General features: G+C 44.6%; 1 long non-coding RNA gene across 3 annotated transcripts in view; it reads right to left on the reverse strand.

Moving 5' to 3' along the window:
* Positions 1 to 18,228, reverse strand: part of LOC144038069 (uncharacterized) — a 110,920-nt gene that overhangs the window by 29,022 nt on the left and 63,670 nt on the right. For all 3 annotated transcript variants that reach the window (XR_013289139.1, XR_013289140.1, XR_013289141.1), the window contains exon 5: positions 520 to 667. This is a non-coding gene — a long non-coding RNA (uncharacterized LOC144038069). The remainder of the gene's footprint in view (positions 1 to 519; positions 668 to 18,228) is intronic.

The raw sequence follows: 18,228 nt of genomic DNA on the forward strand, positions 1-18,228 counted from the left end.
TTTGTGTCTAAAAACACATTTGAAGGACTGAGAACGATGTTGTACTCACAGTATTAAACTGTTTTTCACCGTTTCAGTTTTCTTGATTTTTTTGAGGGGAGGTGCGGCTAAAACAGTGTCTGGCACGAGTTGCTCCACCCACATTGTGATATGCAGTTAGCTAGCTAGCTAGCTAGCTACGCTTCAAAAACACATTCTCCTTTCAGTCTACTCAAACGAAGGCTACCTGACAAGTATTTGTACGTATTTCCTCCCACTGGTGTGAGTGGCACTAATAGCACACAATCATCGTCATGATGGCTGACGGTATAAAAAAAAAAAAAAAAGGCACACTGGCATGTGAATGGATGACAACATTCTATAGAGGCCCGACGCACCTCAACCAGCGACACTTAATTGCTTCGCACCTCTGCCAAGCTGCGCTCCTCGGCCAGCCATTAATAACCCGAGTTGTTCTTAGCGGCGTGCGACTCTGGAGCGGAGATGAGAGAAGGCGGACATCCAAAGGGGAGCGCATACCTTCAGCCACACGACATTTTTCACACCCGGGCCACACGGCAGGTCCAAAGCCAGGATTCAACTCCGTCACCGTGGCGTGACACTAAAAGATTGCTTCCACCGTTTCATCTCTTGGACCTTGGCTCCACAGCACACATACTCCACTAGTCTGTTAAAAAACAAAAAAAGAAAAAAGTTCAGGATTAGGTTCTGGTTCAGGAAAAAATTCATCCCAAAGTCGAAATCATTTTGGACCAAAACTTGTTTATTTTTGACTCAGCATTTTTAAGAGTGTGTCAAGGAGTCGTGCGGCGACACAAAATGACTGTTTTCCAGCATGCCCATATTTGGAAGCCTACCAGGAAATAACGGCACATTTTTTTGCCGCTTGTTAGACTGAACCTCATTCAGTGTTGCAAAAGAAAGACGTGATTTTGCTCATTCCAAGAAGGAAGAGGAGGAAAAGCCAGCAGAGAAAACTACACTTGGATGCTTTAATCATGCCGGCAAAATAACGCAAAATAATTGCCAGCTCCGCTCGACGCCACTCTCAAATGGAACATTTTCAGATTTGAGCTTCACATCGTCCTGCTAAATGCAGTGTGAAAAGGGCCACACTGCAAGAATTAAATTTGGATTTATTCATCAGTTGTCCAACTTGAAGAGCATCAAAAGACTTTGGAAATGACCATGAAAAGGTTTGTCAAGTCAGAGCAACTGGTAATAAGCGAGAAGTTGTCGTCACGGTTAAATAACTTGAAATTCAGTGCAACTGGAAGACAAGCCGCCAGATTCAAAACCCTAATTAATACTTTGCTGCTTACATCTTGGTCAATACAGTCCAAAACTGGACTTTCCTTTCGTTTCCGACCTTGGCATTCTCTCCCCGCCGTCCGTTTTATTGATAATTTTGTGGCGCTGGTGCCGCTCCTCGTTTGTCAAGATTATTGCTGAATTTTGAAGCTGTCGCGCACGCGAGCTGCGGCAGATCGATGGCCGTCCGCCGACGCCTTTGCGGTATTGGCAGCGGCAAACGGCCGGCGCTCGCTAAATGGCGTCTCCATCTATTAGCTGTCGTCCGTTGATCCTCGCTGAGGTCACGCCGACCGTCGTCCCTCCCATCAAACAAGCGGCTGACTGAAGAATGCTACATGGTTCGCCACTGGGAAGAAATGATGTCATTGATGGCTACATTATTATTTTTTTTTAGAATTGCTAATATCAATACTTGATATCTCAAACAATAAAACCAACAGACTTTCATATGATTCCAAATGTGTCTTATAAGATTACCCTTAAAAACAAATGCTTTACAGAGGATTTCATTTAGCGCATGATGTCAAACTGAAGGCCCGGGGGCCAGATTTGGCCCGCAACAGCATTTTATGTGGCCCGTGAAGGCAAATCACGTGCATCGACTTCAGCTTTCTTGCAAATTGTCTTCATTTTAAACAACGTGGAGATGTAAGATATTGCAAGATAAGTATTTTTTGTTACCAATTCCCCCTTTAAAAAAAAACAATGGAACAAACAATTATTTATTGGCTTCTGATTTCAAAAGTAGTTATCCATCCATTTTTTGTGTATTTATAAAATAAAATGACCGCCTTTTGTTGGAGGAAAAGAAAGAGTTTGGCCTTCGTGCTTCAACCAAACCTGACGCTAGTTTAGCGAACATCAAGTAGTTATTAGCTTGCTAGCCTTGGTAGCGCCCTCGCCATTGCAGTGTTATTTGATGCAATTTAAGCTTCATTTAAGCCCGACAAACGTGTCCGTGGCGAAAAGGGGATGAAACGACAGTTCGTGAATCTTGGAAGACAAAGCCCGAGTCGCCCGAGACTAACAAGCTAACGTTAGCTCGCGGCGGCTAACGTCGAAGCTAAAATATCGAGTACTTCCTGCACCTTGAGCTGATGAGCTGCTAACATCCACCGAAATGCTTGTTTTTATTTTTATTTTTTACAGTTAGTATGAAATCAGTTTCAAATCCGCTAACTGGCTGATGTCATCGCCCGTTGGAACGCAAACAGTACAGTGAACATTGCTTTTAACGAGGCCTTATTTCAAGGTATCGTAGTCGCGGCGACCGTTATACAATCGGGAATTAGAAAAAATAAATAAATAAATTGCCATTAATTTCATGCAATTTTATGAAAAAAAATTGATGAATAGGTCTTTTTTTAAAAATGACCCGCCATTGTTTTTTTTCTTATTTGTTTGGTATGTTACAGGTGCATTTAACAAACATTGCAGGAGACACTATGCCAGTTTAAATGCCGACTTTGTTCTCTCATTCCATGTGGGAGGCTTTTATCCAGAACAGCGACCTTGCAATTCCCCCTTTTACGAACAGTGTTAAACGATTTGCAGTTGACAGTTATGACAACGTTAAAGTTGCTTGACGTAAGTGTTGGCGTTGCGCTCCGCTATCATCTTGCGCCTCCGCCATGTTAATTAGACCTGACAAGGGGCATGCGACCAGCACCAAATTCCACCACAATTGCGAGCAAATACGACTCGGAAAAAGATTTCGCTGGCAGGAAAGTGCAAGTGTCTGCTATCATATTCCCCGCCTCGCACCTCCTGCATAAAAAGGCAGAGAAGTGCAACAATGGCAATCGCCGGGAAAAGTGCTTTCAAGTTAAAGCTGATGGATGGCTTGTCAAAAAAATAATTGCGGCGCTGTGGAAGTGGGCCTGCGAGAGCGGAGGGTGGAGGGGGCGGGGAGGGGGGTGGCGGGGGCGCCGCGAGAGCGTGATGGGAAGTGACAGTGGTCTGTCAAGACGCAGTCGCTGCCCAGAGTCGTGCGAAGGCCCGGCAGGGAAGGTGGCGCAAGCGAGCAGGCTGTCACGGCGGGAAAGGGCCTTTAATACGTCCACAAGAAAAGGAATCCGCCTGTCACACCTGCTCAGCCGGTCTGGGGGTGGGGGGGGGGCGACGGAATACGGCGGAATCGATGTCGGGGCCGGGGCCGAGGCCGCTGCCCCCGGCCGGCGGGTGCAAATCACCGACGGCAACGGCGCTTCCTTTGCCTGTGACAATTCATTAATCACTCTGACAGGTCCGACCTTATTACACGCCATATTTGACACTTGAGCAATTGGATTGTCAACGGCATCTCATTAGAAATGCAATTCAAATGGAATCCCGGCCCTCTTGTTGTAATTCCCACAAAGCCGGTTATCGTTTTGCGGCCGACCTTGAGAGCCAATCACGACTTGCCGCGCCACTCGGAAGCGTACACGGCACAGTGCTCGCCTGGATTCAGACAAAAATGTCCTTGACAATAATATGTTCTGTGAGACCCCGTTAGTCTGAACGTGTGATTCGGATTCGGGGCGGCCATTTTGACACACGTTGTCGACTGAAAATGACATCACAGCGGGCTCGTTCCCTAGCAGTAGCTGGCTAGCACCTGGGATTAAAGCCAAACTGTGGCAGGGGTTTTTACTTTCTGGACTTGGATTTGACACCTCAGCAAGAAAGTACGTTGAGTATGTTTAGATCTCGCTATGTTAGGGAGGAGCTAAGTTTAGCACGAGTTGTCTGTTCATGAGTATTTTTTTTGCAGGTTTGCTATGAAAGGACTAAAATATAGTGAAATGTCTGAATGTCCTGAAAGAATTTTGTGAAGCGTGGATGTGTGTGAGAGCGACTACGAAACTAACTAACCACGGTCGGCCAGCGCAAGGAGTATCTCGGGGCTGAGTCACCATGACGGGGTGACATCAATACCAACGTGCGGCGCCAGCTGATCCATCCTGGCCCGGCCCGCGTGGTGAGAATGACAGCTGGGTAAATGCGTCCCGATGTCCGATGCGTGTGCCGCGAGGAGCCCTAATGACGAGCGCGGCATGAGAATTAATGAGCGAGAGGTGGGAGCAGCAGCTGGACGACTCGAGGGGACGCCGCCGCCCGCCGCCGCCGCCCGACGCCCGCCGCGTGACATTTGCTCAGAAGTGGGCCACCTCGCGGCCGTCAGCGCTGCGTCCTGCTGACGCACGAGTCCGCGACGTGGTCGCCACGCTTGTGTCTTGATTACCTGCCATTTAGAGCAAGCGCGGCCCTGCAGGTGCTCACGTCGCGCCGCAGCCCTTCGAGTCCGTTCTTTATGGCTTGACAAATGACACAACGGCAGTTTTCCACTCAGCACACGCAGCAACATTCGTTAGACCTCTGAGGTGAATGTGGTTCATTATATAAAAAAAATAATCCAAAAACAGTGAGGAAAATGGTCAATAAAATGTGGACAATCAAATATGTTACTAACTCACTGACTGATTGGAAGCAATCTCTGCTGTTGCCCAATTAACATTATGCAAATGTCCATGGTAATCCCCATTGACATGCAAACACAATTAGCACCAAAAATAAACATTTTATGAAGTAAACAAACAAAAAGCCAAATGTGACCAAACATTTCAAGGTGAATGTCGTCAAAAAAAAAGAAAGAAAAAAAAGTAACAATTGAACATTAACTCTTTGACTGCCAAAAACGTTAAATAACGTTCAGTAAAATCCTAGGGAGGAGTGCCAAAGACGTTAAAAGACGTTTGTTTCAAAACCGAGGTGAAACTAACCATTTTCTATTGTTGATTACTGAAAAACGGAATAAGGTAGAAACAAACTTTTTTTTCTGATGAAAGATGAGAGTCCAATCTTTCATTTGGTAGTATGTGTGTTTCCATAGTCCAAACACATAATTTTCTGTGGACCTTGAAAGACCAGTCAAAATGCTTAAATCGGCTGGCACCCACGGCATCCCTTTTCTGAAAACGTCTGGCAGTCAAAGAGTTAATAAATATTTTAGAAGCAATTTCTAGTCTTGTCCAATTAGCATTACGGTAACTTACATGGGAAACCTCATTGACACGCTAACAAGATTAGCACAAGAATTACCCTCTTATCGTTTAATCGAGCGTATCTTTACAGATGGGACAATCAGTGCAGCAACAGATTATTTTTTGATTGATTTATTTCGCTACAGCGTGACTTGCCCGCGTGCGTCTTGAAGGGCAGGAATGCAGCATCTTGCCAAGCCGGGTGCACTTTATATCCGATCAATGGCACTTGATGATTTCTGGCCGCTTGGAAATGTCTTTTCTATTAAAGCAAACGGCCGCACCGACTTGTTATGAAAGCCAAGGTCTTCGGCGTGAAATGCACCACTGGGGGATTTCCATACGCGGCCGCTCCTTGGCTTCAGCCAGAGGTCACTTTGACTTATTAACGTCTCATCTGGCAGACAGCGGCTGACGTAGTGTCACTTAGTGTGCGTTAAACAGCTGCGACAAGCCGACTGCCGTCAGAAAGGACGCAACTGCTGCTTATAATAGCCAATCAACTGCGACTGCACCTTGTCAGCACCTGTTAATGCTCGCAACACTTCGGAAACCTCAGCAGACGGACATCCAGCATGATTTGCGCTTCATCGCGAAAGCAGCATGTTAGCGTCGTTAGCATCTTTTCATTCTCTGCCCCAACATGAGTCACTTTTCGGTATCCGCCGCAAAAAATGTCCGTGGATGCCCGCCGGGGACATGGCCCTCTCAGCCCCCCAGTTATAGAGGACCAAAAATACAAAAATAAACACATGAATAAAAAAAATAATAATTTCAATAAATAAATACAAGTGAAAATAAAAACGGATAGAAAAATATAAATCAAAAATTAAATAAATGGAAATAAAAACAACTAAATATAAGCCATAAATAAATACATAAAAGTAAAAAATAAAAATGAGATTCAAAAATTTAAATTTACAAATATATGTGGAAATAAATACAAAAATAAATATATAAATAGAATTAAATATCAATCAATATATAAAAATGCTCTGCTCTCTATTTCATGCTACAGATGTTCAGGACGAAATGTTATTCAAATAAGGAGGCAGTTTTGTTATATATATATATATATATATATATATATATATGTACACAGTTCTATTTATTTTTTGTATTTAATTTTTGAATTATATTTTTTGTATCCGTTTTCATTTTAACTTTTATTTATTTATTTATTTATTTTAAATTTTGGCAGTTTTGGTCCTCCATACCAGCAACATCGATTATTTGTCTTGGAAAATCATAATAGGAGGTTTTCTGAACATAGAACATCTGAAGTTGTTTTCTAAACGGCAACATCAATAGTTTGTCCCATTTTTGCTGACAAATGCCGAGCAGTTTTATTGTATTTGAATTGTATGACAACGGGCGAGCGTCGGTTGATGTCGCTGGATGAGCGTGTGTCAGTAACAGTAGCTGCGCGCGCGCGCCCCCGCGCCCGCGTGTGCGTTTCACCTCCCGGCTGCTGTCAGTGTATTAATCACCAGTGATGTGTGCTGCGAAGGGACGTCTGCAGGAAATAAAGACACGGCGGCGGTGTCAGGTGTGCCGCCCTGATGTGACTCCATCAGACAAGAGGCTCGCTATTGACAGGGTGAGAAGGGGGAGGAGGGGGCAGGGGGGGGTGGGGGGTGACGGCTGGCTGCCGGGCAGGGAGGCAGGCAGCCATCACTCCTCCTCCTCCTTCACCGCCGCTCAGTCACCTTGGCTCTGACGCAATGTCATCAAAGTGCACGCCATCATTCCCAGCGCCTCACAGGAGCATTATTTCAGCATTGAGAGAAGGCCTCAATGTCAGCCCCAAGGACACGCGCACACACATACACTACTAGGTCCATTAATAGAGTTTTTGGGTCAGGATGTTTTTTTCCCCTTATTTTTCGAAAACTCAGACTTTTTTTTTTTTTTTCCATGTCAAGTTGAACAGTTCAGCAACGAAATTCAAACGACGTTGCAAATTTGAAACAGAAATTGGCTCAACCTTGTGTCAGCCAGAAGCACGTGAGACATGATGGCAAAAAGGTCCACTGAAAGGATGGAAACGTCAGCAAGTTTTGGATGGAGATGAATTCCTGGAGCGTCATCGGTGCGATCGGGTGGCTGCGGCTCCAGCGAGCCTTGCCGGCAGACGTCACGTCACCTCCCACAAAAAAAAAACAGGCTTATTTAACAAACAATTAGGAGCATACACAAAGCAATTTGCAGCCGGTCCGAGCGCAGCGGCGGCGAAGAGGCCTTTCGGCGCTGATTTATCGAGCTGTCACCTTGGCAAGGCAACATAATTAATAGGAGCGCCGACTTCTAATCCCGCCCACTTCCACGGCCGGGCGATCGCCTTTGATTTATGACGGCCGGCGACTTTGCCTTCTATCAGTTCATTCGCTCGTTATTTATGCTGATGACCAATTTCGTTGGGTCGCCGTCGTCCCACTCGCGACTAATCAAAGAGAATTAGGGGCTACTGCATTATTCAGACGCCGCTCGTTTATCTTGGCAACTAAAGGACGAGGCGGGAAGAAAAGCAGAAAAGCAGAAAAGCAGAAAAGCTTTCCGTTGACTGTCACGGCAGCCGCAACTTGGATTATCATTTACCGTCCCAATTTTGGCTAACCGGTGATTATTTGCTTTGAGTTGTGAGCGTCACATACCCTGCCACTCAAAAAAAAAAAAAAAAAAACTTTTAAGAAGAATTAAGAAGTTAAGGAATTAAGGTGATGCAATGCCCTCGCATATGGGCAAGGAGATTCAGTCACCAAAAAGGAAATGAGTTTTGGCAAAAGCCATGTTTTTCCCCCAATTTACTTGATAGACATTTTCTCATTTTGAACCTGTGATAAAATTGTCTTCTTTTTCTCCCTTTTTTATTTGTGGAGGATTGGACAGTCACGAGGTTTTTCTCATTTTATTTGTATGACGGTTGGTTACGTTTTCCTGTTCAACTTCATGAAATCAATTGTAAGGAAATGTTCTCATTTTCAGTTTGATATCTTTAGTAATTGACAGTGACGGTTTCTCATTTTGCTTCTGTGATAGAACGTTACAACGTCTCATTTTTACAGTTTACTTTTCTGTCAAATTCCACCTTCAGATTTTACTTGAGTGTTGGGTACGGTTCCAACATTTGCTCATTTTACGTTTGCGCTGACGGACAGAACCGGGCTCTCGTTTGATCACGTTACAAAACGTTCTGGTTTTTAAGACCTCAAGTTGAGAAAACGGCATTTTGACATTTCCAGGTTTTTTTTTTATTTTGTATTTCGGTGGTGATGGATGCTTACAACATGTTCTCATTTTACCACTGTGATGGACAGTTGGGAAATGTTCTGATATTTATTTGATTATTATTTGAAGTTAACATCTGTGATGGCGGCCGGCTGCTAAACACTTGAAACATCTCCAAGAAAAAACAAATGCACTCCATACAAAGTGATCCCAAGGAGCGATCAAGCGGCAGAAGTCCCGTTTGCAAAACGTCCCAAGCACAAGAAGCTATTTCACTCCCCATAAAGTACACGACACTTCGCGGCTTCCTGAGCAAAGAGCAACAAACTCCCGCAGAACTGACGACACACACGCACGCAGCCGCAAGGTGCTACATTACACACACGTGCACACACACAAGCGGGAAGATTCTCCTCGGCCGAGCAAGTGAATCATGACCGGCGCGGCGGTGATGCATCATAAGCGGCCTTGCAGATTAATAGCGCGCATTATAAGGAAGCAAGATAAATCAGGTCGCATTGTGGCGAGCTTTGTTGGAAAAATGACATCCGTTGCTGGTGTTATGATCCTGCAAATGCTTTTGTGAAGGTTAAATTGTGTATCGCTGTTCAAACAAATGGCGGCGGCAGCCGGGCTTGGCGGCGGCACGTTACTTAGCGTCAACAAGCAAATGAAACAAGCTCGGATTAAGACGCAGTCAAATAAAAGTAGTAAACTATGCAGTTGTTTCACAGCACATTCAGGGTTTCGCGTTTGTCATTTTCATGCTACAGCAAACTTTCCCGACAGGATTATTGCATTGACAAATATTTACATTAACATGTGACCTTCCTGGCTGCAGTGCTTTGTCTTCTTTTTAAACTTCATATTGCACATCTTATACGGTTCAATCCGTCAACAGAGCCAACATTTGAATGCGTTAACCCGACCTAACGTGTCCTTGGCTTGCGTAAAAACCACAACTAGCATGAAGCAAAATGTACACGACTATACAAACGCTCAATAAATCACAGTTTCACTGTTTTTGTGTTGTTACAGTCTTCTTCTAAAATGGAATAATATTATACACATATTGAAAGGCGGAATTCGACTCATCGCATGGCAAAAATGAGATGGTCGTGGATGACAATAGCGGTTAGCCTTGCTAGCTTTGGCGATGCCTATCGCGAACAGTCTGAAAATAATACTGATATCTGCTTTTCAAATGTATGCAGTATAAGTTGTCCAAAAAATAAACACTGAAGTAGAGATACCTGAAATATAAACTTTAGTACAATACTAAAGTATTTATACTTGGTTACTTCCCACGAGTGCCGTTGCGCGAGACGTATCGTTTCACCGAGCGGTAATAAAATGCGGAGCTTGCAAAGAGTCGTCAATATGGCCGTCGATAGCCGGGCAGCGGCCATCTATCAGGCGGCCGATCGATGGCGTTTTTCCAACGATGAATCCCAGGAAATGACAGCTTTCAAATAAACGCTGGAAAAGAGAAACACAATCGTCCTCCGGGGAGAAATCGGTACATGTGCAAAGGCTCGATCCCTGTCGCCGCTTCTTGCAATGCCGTCTGCCAGCTCGGCAAGCTGAGCAGTTGCAGGACAACACCGACGGAGACGGACTATTGCAGATTGGACAATTGGAGAATTCAGACCGAGACTGCATCCGAAAACCGGGACACAGCGGACCGTCACAAACAATGTCCAGCTTTGTCTTTTTCAACTTTCCGTACATGTTGACATTAGAAAGCCATTAAAATACACTACATGTCTTTCTTGTACTTTGACATTTGATAACTATTCCAAAATACATATTAATTGGGGGGGGGGGGGGGGGTTACTCTGGAAATTGTCATTCTTATGAACAAGTGCTACTCGGGCATTTCATGTCTGCGATTGAGCTAAAACTTTTGCTTTTTCCATAAATTTATTTGACTGACAATTTGATGGATTGATGCACTGAAAAAGAAAATACAGATTTCAAAAAGTATTCTTTCGTGTCAGAAGTCAATGTGATTAATCTTGATCTTTTCCCCGAACATGCTGGACGTTTGTTTGACGGATGGCCGGCGGAGTCAACACACAACGGCAGCTGCTGATGATATTGCGCGGCCTCATCAGTCCTGACGTGATTTGACACCCGCGGCGACGGCATCGGGAATGCCGCGAGATGTTCATTAATCACCGCCGCCCGCGGCAGCGGCGGCACTTCATCCAATGACGGCGTCCTCGCCATCCGTCGTGCCGCTTTGGACAAATCAATCACTCCCCGCTAGCAACACTGGCGACCTGTCTTTTGCGGGGCGTCTGCTGACAGACACTCTTGATTAAGAGCTTGAGAGTGACAAACTTTTCCTCAGGCACGTCGGTTCAAAGAAAGGCCGCGGATCATTAGCTGTCTGCTTAGTTCCGTCGTTCGCTATCTGGCTAGTTAGCTTCCTTGCTAGTCTGTCTGTTCTTTGGTTTGTTAGTTGCTAGCCAGTTAGCTACTTGGTAGCCAGTTAGCTACTTGTTAGCCAGTTAGCAGGATTCCTTAGTATTCCCTATTTTAATGAGCTTGCTCGTTAGCTAGCAAGCTATCTGGTTAGTTAGGTGGTTCATTTGTACATTTGTTTGTGCACTTGAGCCAATCTAAATGATATTGGGGTTACTTTAATATCAAGTTAGTTATCCACTTAATTAGTTCATTAGCTTTCCATCTAGTTAGGTAGCTAGTTTGCAAACGTACATTGCATTGCAGTATTTCACATTGTATTTATTTGTATGTTCATTAAATGCTAGCTCATCATCAGCATCAAACGGCGTACGCCAGTTTTGTTGTTGTTGTTGTGAACTAGTTAGGTAGTTTGTAGACAAGCTTGTTAGAATCAGAATCCTCCTGATTGGCCAAGGATGTAAAAAACACACAAAGAAATTGTCTCTGGTATTTTGAGCAAAAAAGCAAGTAAAAGTAACAAAAAGAATTGTAATGTGCAACCTGTTTCAATGAAACTTGGCTTGCTAGGTAAGCATGACTAAAAGGTCAAAGTGGCCTTCGCGTCTTTCGTTTCTACAAAAAAAAAAAAAAAAAAAGGTGAGGCTTTAGAGAACAGATGTCACCCGCAGGAGAGTGCAGATAACAGCACCGGCATCCCCGCGCCGACTCCTGTGGCCAAACGACGTACAGCCCGCGGGGGCTTCGGAGGAGGTGGAAGGCCGCCCGCCCGCCCGCATACCTTTTCCCTTCCCGGCAATTATCATCAAAGGACATCTGTTTGTTGTTCCTCCGCGGCAAGTGTCGTAGCCTCACCTTGACCCACACTCGCAATTGTGCGCCGTGTTTTGAGTGAAAATAAACAGCGCCACGACAGCGAGGCTCGGGCCTTTGTGTGAGCAGGGCGTTCTCAGGATATCCCCGGGCCAACGTGGGCCCGCTTCCTCTGACGGCGACCACAGAAGAAGACCGAGAAGAAAAAGCAGAAGAAGAGAGTGCGAGGGAATCTCCATTGAGGAAAAAGTTCAATAGTTCCTGGCAGGCAACCCGATACGTGCCGTGTTTGTCCCGCTCGTGTCGTGTGATCGATATCAGCGGGGCGGAGACGTCACTCCGGGGCGAGGCCGGGACATGTTTGCGTGCGGGTGCCGCTAGCGCTCAGTGAAGAAACAAGTCCACGTGAATTAAGACGCTTGCTAAGTTACTAGTTGGATACAGGAAATGCGCAAAGTATTCAGAGCACGATTTCAGATTTTGTTAGGCTACGTGAGACACGTTTGTTTTCATTGGAACAAATGACGTTCACAATGAAGATTGCTTGGTTGGTTAGTTACCTCACTAGTCAGATATAGTACACCCTATTACTTTTCTGCATTTTTTTAACATTTGTTTGTAAACTTTACAAAAATAAAAATCGTCAGCGATTACATAGCTGCAACTGATGACATTCAGCCACTAGTTAGCATTGGTTTATAGAAACAAACAACAAAATGCTAACGAATAAATGGTTTAGTGGAACAAGCCCAATGAGCTTCATTGAAAACTATGACCGCGCGTTAGCATGGTTAGCTGTGGTAAGTGCTAATAGATGGATGCTAACTGTGGGTGGGTATGGAACGGATGCACAGATAAACGGTGGTTAATTAGCGATTATTGATGTTTTAGCTGTACGTTTTTTTTATTCCAAAAATGAGGTACAAACACTGACCGCAGAGTGCACTCGGGATTCCTGCGGACACATTAGCGTCGACTCCACGCTGAGGGGCAGTCATGACCTCTTATTAGCTATTTGCGACAGTGTCAGCAACACACTTGAGTCACTTCTCGCCTGTTCGCCATCTCAATTAACAAAGACGCGCGAAAGACGGCGCCGCCCCGAAAAAGGAGGACGTCCAAAGTTCAGCGTGACAAACGGCTTGCGCGCACGTACATGACGACGCTGCCCTGCCAAAACACGTTCGATTTATGAGCCGCGCCATCGTGCCCGCCGTCTACCGTATTCCAAAGCGGGCATATATGCTACGTATGTAAACGCATCATTGCAGAAACTTCAAATCCATGCACAAAAATACAGAAATTGGCATTGGTGTAAATGAGACGTGTCCAGAGACAAAATCTTACAGCAGGGCTGCAGTCAAACGGATTCCCATGTATTAAAAATAAATACATAGATAAAAATAGCTTGAGCAACCCCTAAAAATGAAAATGTCATTGACATTTTCATTTACTCATGACAGGTTGAGAGAGCACTCAAATCATCAACAACCTGTGAGGCAGATGCGTTGGCTTGTCGTTCATTTTGGAAAAATATATCAATTTTTTTAAATGACGTCTGACAGCGTGTCAGTGATTACCTTTGGTTGTCGTCAATAATTGCGGCGGGTCGGGTTACATCCCGTCGAGACAAGCCGGAAAAACGGCGTAGCGAGCGATCGCAAATATCTGTCATGCAACCTTTGCACGAAATACTGGAGGAATAAAAAGAGGGGCAAAAAAACCCAAACATCCCATGTTTGAAATTATCTTTTTTTTTTGAGGTGCAGGGGCTTTGAAAGTCACTCTTCTGTTGACAAAAACTTATGCAAACCGTGAACAACTGATTTGTGATTAACCTATCAACACAGTTATTGATTCAGCTAATTAGCTATATATTACACACCTAGTTACTTTGCTATCTAGCTAGTTTGCTAGATACTTAGTTTGTTGGTTAGCTAGCTTGTTTACTTATTTCATGAGTACGTTTTGCAGTCTGCTATCTATTTAGTTTGTTGGCTATCAAGTTAGCTTGCAATCTACTCATCAGTTATCGAGTGAGTGAGTTAGATCTACTTATCTAGTGAGTTTGCTATCACTTAGTAAGATAGTTAGTTGTTCTGTTAGCGAGTATGAAACCAAACAACACATCATTCCTCCTCCTCCTCCTCTGTGACTCTTTGAGCCCAGCATGAGATGAATGTCAGCGCCAGACACTTCAATCCCACCCTCGGTCCCGCAGCTTTATCGGCACCAATCACGCGGGGCTGCCACTCGGGCGGTGGGCGGGACCTTGAAAACGCCTCACTTACTTATCTTCATATCGAGCGCGGGCGGATTTCGTTATTAAAAAGCAAAGCGGGGAGAAGGTTATGAGAGGGAGGTTTTCATCAGGCGTATTTGCCGGGATGTCCCCATCAATCTGGAGCGATTCCCTCCACCTTATTGTCACGTGCCCTTGAGCAAAGATTACACATGGCCTGCCTTTCATTTATCATGTGACACCATGTTACATCCAATCAAGGAACACGGAGAGAAGCCAACCTGATTTGTGACACATGGAGGTGTTATAAATATATACACGATACAGGAAAAAATACAAATCATTTATTCATCAAGTAGTTTGATTACTTCAGTAAGCCGTAATTTTGACCAAAATAAATACGAGTTATTATACGTAAAGGCTGTAGATTATTTGAGTATTACTATAAGTTGTTGTATCCGGCGCTGAAAATGAATAAGAAGCAAATAAAATATTTGAATGGCTAAAATGATGACGATTGTAATGCTTAAGACGTGGCAGTTTCGCGGCACTTGTTGTGCCACTCGTAACGGCATATCCAATAAATGATCGCCGCAACACTCGAGTCACCTGCTTGATGGCCTTCAGCCATTTTGTCAAACACGCACATCTGTAAAATATAACAGTACGCGTGTCGCAATGAGAACAGCTGCATCCAATTCCCAAGCTCACCCAACAATACATCACGTCTAATTGATTTCCCGACAGTCGCCGGGAAAATAAAATACATTTTCGTGTACGCCGCTTCTGTTTCCCGCAGCCACTTTCATTCGTCTAATTTTTTATTATTTTTTTAATTATGCATGATGACCAGGAAGTGGCCCGAGGCCGTGCTAATGTGGGCCTGTCCTCATAATGACCACGGCCACAACTTCGACAGTTGGAACCCGCCTGCTTTTAAACGTATTCAAACTAAATATGACCTTATACTGTAAAATCCGAAAAGAAATAACTGCTTACAAAAATATGAGTATACCTCAGGCACAAATGATGAACGGTGATCTAGCGTGAGAACACTAAGCTCTTATCCTAAACGGTGGGCATGAAATTGCGCGTTGACTAACAGATTGGGGCCTCGAGAAGACGCTTGGATAGCAAAAAAAAGTCAAGATTGTTAAAGAGTCACTCCTCACCGTGCTTTGGGTGGGGGGATGAAGCAAAAACTCATTGGCCCTTTGCAAAATTGATGAAGAAATCCCGCCCTGACACAAAGCGGCGGCTTGTAAAACAAAAAGCACACAGCAGTAAAAAGCTGCGCGTTAAAGGAATGACACACAAGAGTGCGCAGTTGCTTCCAATGTTGTGCGGATTAATGAGCGCTGGAAGGAATGAGCAAGCGTTTCCCAAAGTCAGGCTAAGCTGCGGCCAAAGACAGAGCCGGGGTCAGCAGCGGGCCAGCCTCTTAAATCACAGCGAAAGGCCGGCCCCCTTGTCAGGCCCGCGCTCAGGGGAGGAAACGCCGGGCAACAATGACCACGGCCGATTTGTTGGGAAGCCGCTTTTTTTCTTCTTTTTTTTCGGTCCTTTTGAAGCAGCTGGCCTGGTGAAAGCAGCTGGACACCAGCGAGGGTCGTGACAAACTGTTTGTTATTCCCAAACTAACTCATACTTGACATTAACGAGACGACGTCATGACAGACTCGCAGATTCCCGACAAGAAAAAAAACGAAACAAAGTGATGGATTCGCCGGCGGCTTCGCATCTGCACGTCGGAAATTTTCCCTCCGCTGGGATGATAAACCGCGTCGTGAAAGTTGAATTAATCCTGCTGGCGTGTTTGTCTATTGGTAAATGTGCTTTTGTGTGATATGTCAAGACATTAGTCCGTGTAAGTCGCTTGTCCAAACATTCATCATCGTTCATTTCCTGCTCACACTCGGGATCACAAGGATACGCTTCGACAAACAGTCCGATAGCCAAGGTTAAGAACACACCAGGATAATAAATCGCTCCAGTGTCATGTTCAATTTCCAGCCGGCGGCTTTAGCGAGCATTATCCATAACAGGATTTAAATTGTTATCAGGACGCACAACAATCCACTTTGCATCCTGCCCGCCGGTGATTCATGGCGGGGGGAAACAAGCGTCACATTTTCCAGCATCCACGTTGAAGTGGCGGCGACGCGGCCGCACTTCGTGCACTTGCGAGGTTTGTTGGAATAAATTGCTTCCATCCGGGCTGCCGTCGTTCGTTCTGGCGCTATCAGTTTGGATTGTCTTTTTGGTGGGCGGCTCCTTCCTGCCTCCATCAAGACGGGAGCCGCTTCACATGACGCGCTTCCTAACAACTGCCGTCACATCAAGGATGGCTTCGTTTGATCTCGGCTGGCGACCTTTTCCATATGACGTATTTGGGCTGGCAATAGCTCCGATGGCACCGCCAGTAAAAAAAAATAAAAAATAGATAAATCTAAATTCAGACATTTTAACGTGATTAGACTTTACACCAATCCGATCGATTGAATCGTGATCAGATGATATTTTGCATTTCATGTCAAATCGGTGATCGACTGTAATGTCATAATCACCTTTTTCTTGCTGATTATTGAAGGAACGCAAAAATCCGGATGATGATTATTCAAGTTATTTAAATAGGCATATTGCTCTATCTTATGATTGGATTGGTTATTGTTTTGTTTTTGTTTTTTTAAACTTGCTAATCAACGGCGACAAAACTGAAATATTTTTGGAATTAATTAAAGATTTGAGATGGAAAACATCAAAGAAACGCTACGGTTTTTCAAGAACTCCAAAAGCAAACTCACATGACTAAAATGACTGGTGGTGGTTGACATCTCTGCGGTGTATAGCGCCACCTACAGCGGCGGAGTCCCCTCTCAATATTCGCAAAACAAAAGCAGATCGAAACGGGCATAAGTCGCAAGTCTCAGTAAATCCGCTTAAAAAATTTGAAAGAATTGGATGGAAACCCCACTATTGAGAGATTGCTTAATGAATTGATTTTCTGGTTCTCTGATTAATGAGCAACAATTAATGAGCTGATATGTATAGCTCGCTGAAATGCTACGTTAGCTAACAGGCTACTCCGCCAGACAGTTTTGCGATATTTGATCGATTGTGTTCATCCTTTTTTAGGATGAGTTTTAGATTTCTTGCGTTCAGACAAAAGTCACCTCAAGCCCGTTAGCTAGGACTTATCAGCTAATTGCTTGATCCGTTAGCAAGCCTAGCATCTATTGTTTACAAGCGCAGCAAATCTCATATCTCTGCGTTGACTGATCCCATTTTGTCCACGTGATCATTAAAAATCGGCTCCTTCATCAGCGTACTGTTGTCTTGATGCAAATGCGAGTCGATGCGTGGCGGAGCGTGAGTGATGGCGCCGCAGTGCACTTGTACACTGGAGCCTATCGACTTCTTGTAGGCTTTTTGCAGAGAATTTGAAAACAATCAGTGCGCCGTGCAGCACAATGCAGGGGGCATTAATCACAAAAAGGGGGGGGGGGGGGGGCGCTTTATTCTGCCGCACAATAAAAGCGGGATTGTTGCAACAGCTGCAAAGCGTTCCGGCGGGGCCCATGATTTATGTGGCCGCGCGGCAATAACCGTGAGATGGCGTCATTACCATATCGACAGACTTCCAGATAGATTATCCTCATTGATTGCTTCACCGTTTGTTGATAAGCAAATAGGCCAGAGGAAGGAATGTGCTCCCTGACACTAAAAGATACATTCGCAGGAAAGAGAGGCTCTGTTTTCAGTGGCACAACATTCCTACGATGTAACCCGAATGTGTAACGCAAGTCAGAAAGTCACGTAATCAACCATTTTCACTGAAGCAACCCCCTTTGCGCCCGGCAGGTTTAACTGGATTTGGACTGATTTGGCAAGGACCACAGAATATTGTGTTCTATTGCTATAAAAACTTAGAACCTACCAAAAGAAAGATTCTCTTCTTACAACAGGGAAAAAAGTATTTGTATCTGTTTCCGTTGTGCAGCAATTAGCATTAGAAAATAGCTAAGTTTCATCGTTATTCACAAATCTGTTGAAAACACTGGGGAAAAGAGATTTTTGCAACATGACCCTGGCTGATCTCTTATACTCTGCCGCCACCTGCTGGTCGTTTTTTTGTAATAACTACCATTGCTTTAAGCCACCTCTTCATGTCAGAAG

The sequence above is a fragment of the Vanacampus margaritifer genome, chromosome 18, assembly GCF_051991255.1.
Source record: "Vanacampus margaritifer isolate UIUO_Vmar chromosome 18, RoL_Vmar_1.0, whole genome shotgun sequence".
Classification (NCBI taxonomy): domain Eukaryota; kingdom Metazoa; phylum Chordata; class Actinopteri; order Syngnathiformes; family Syngnathidae; genus Vanacampus; species Vanacampus margaritifer.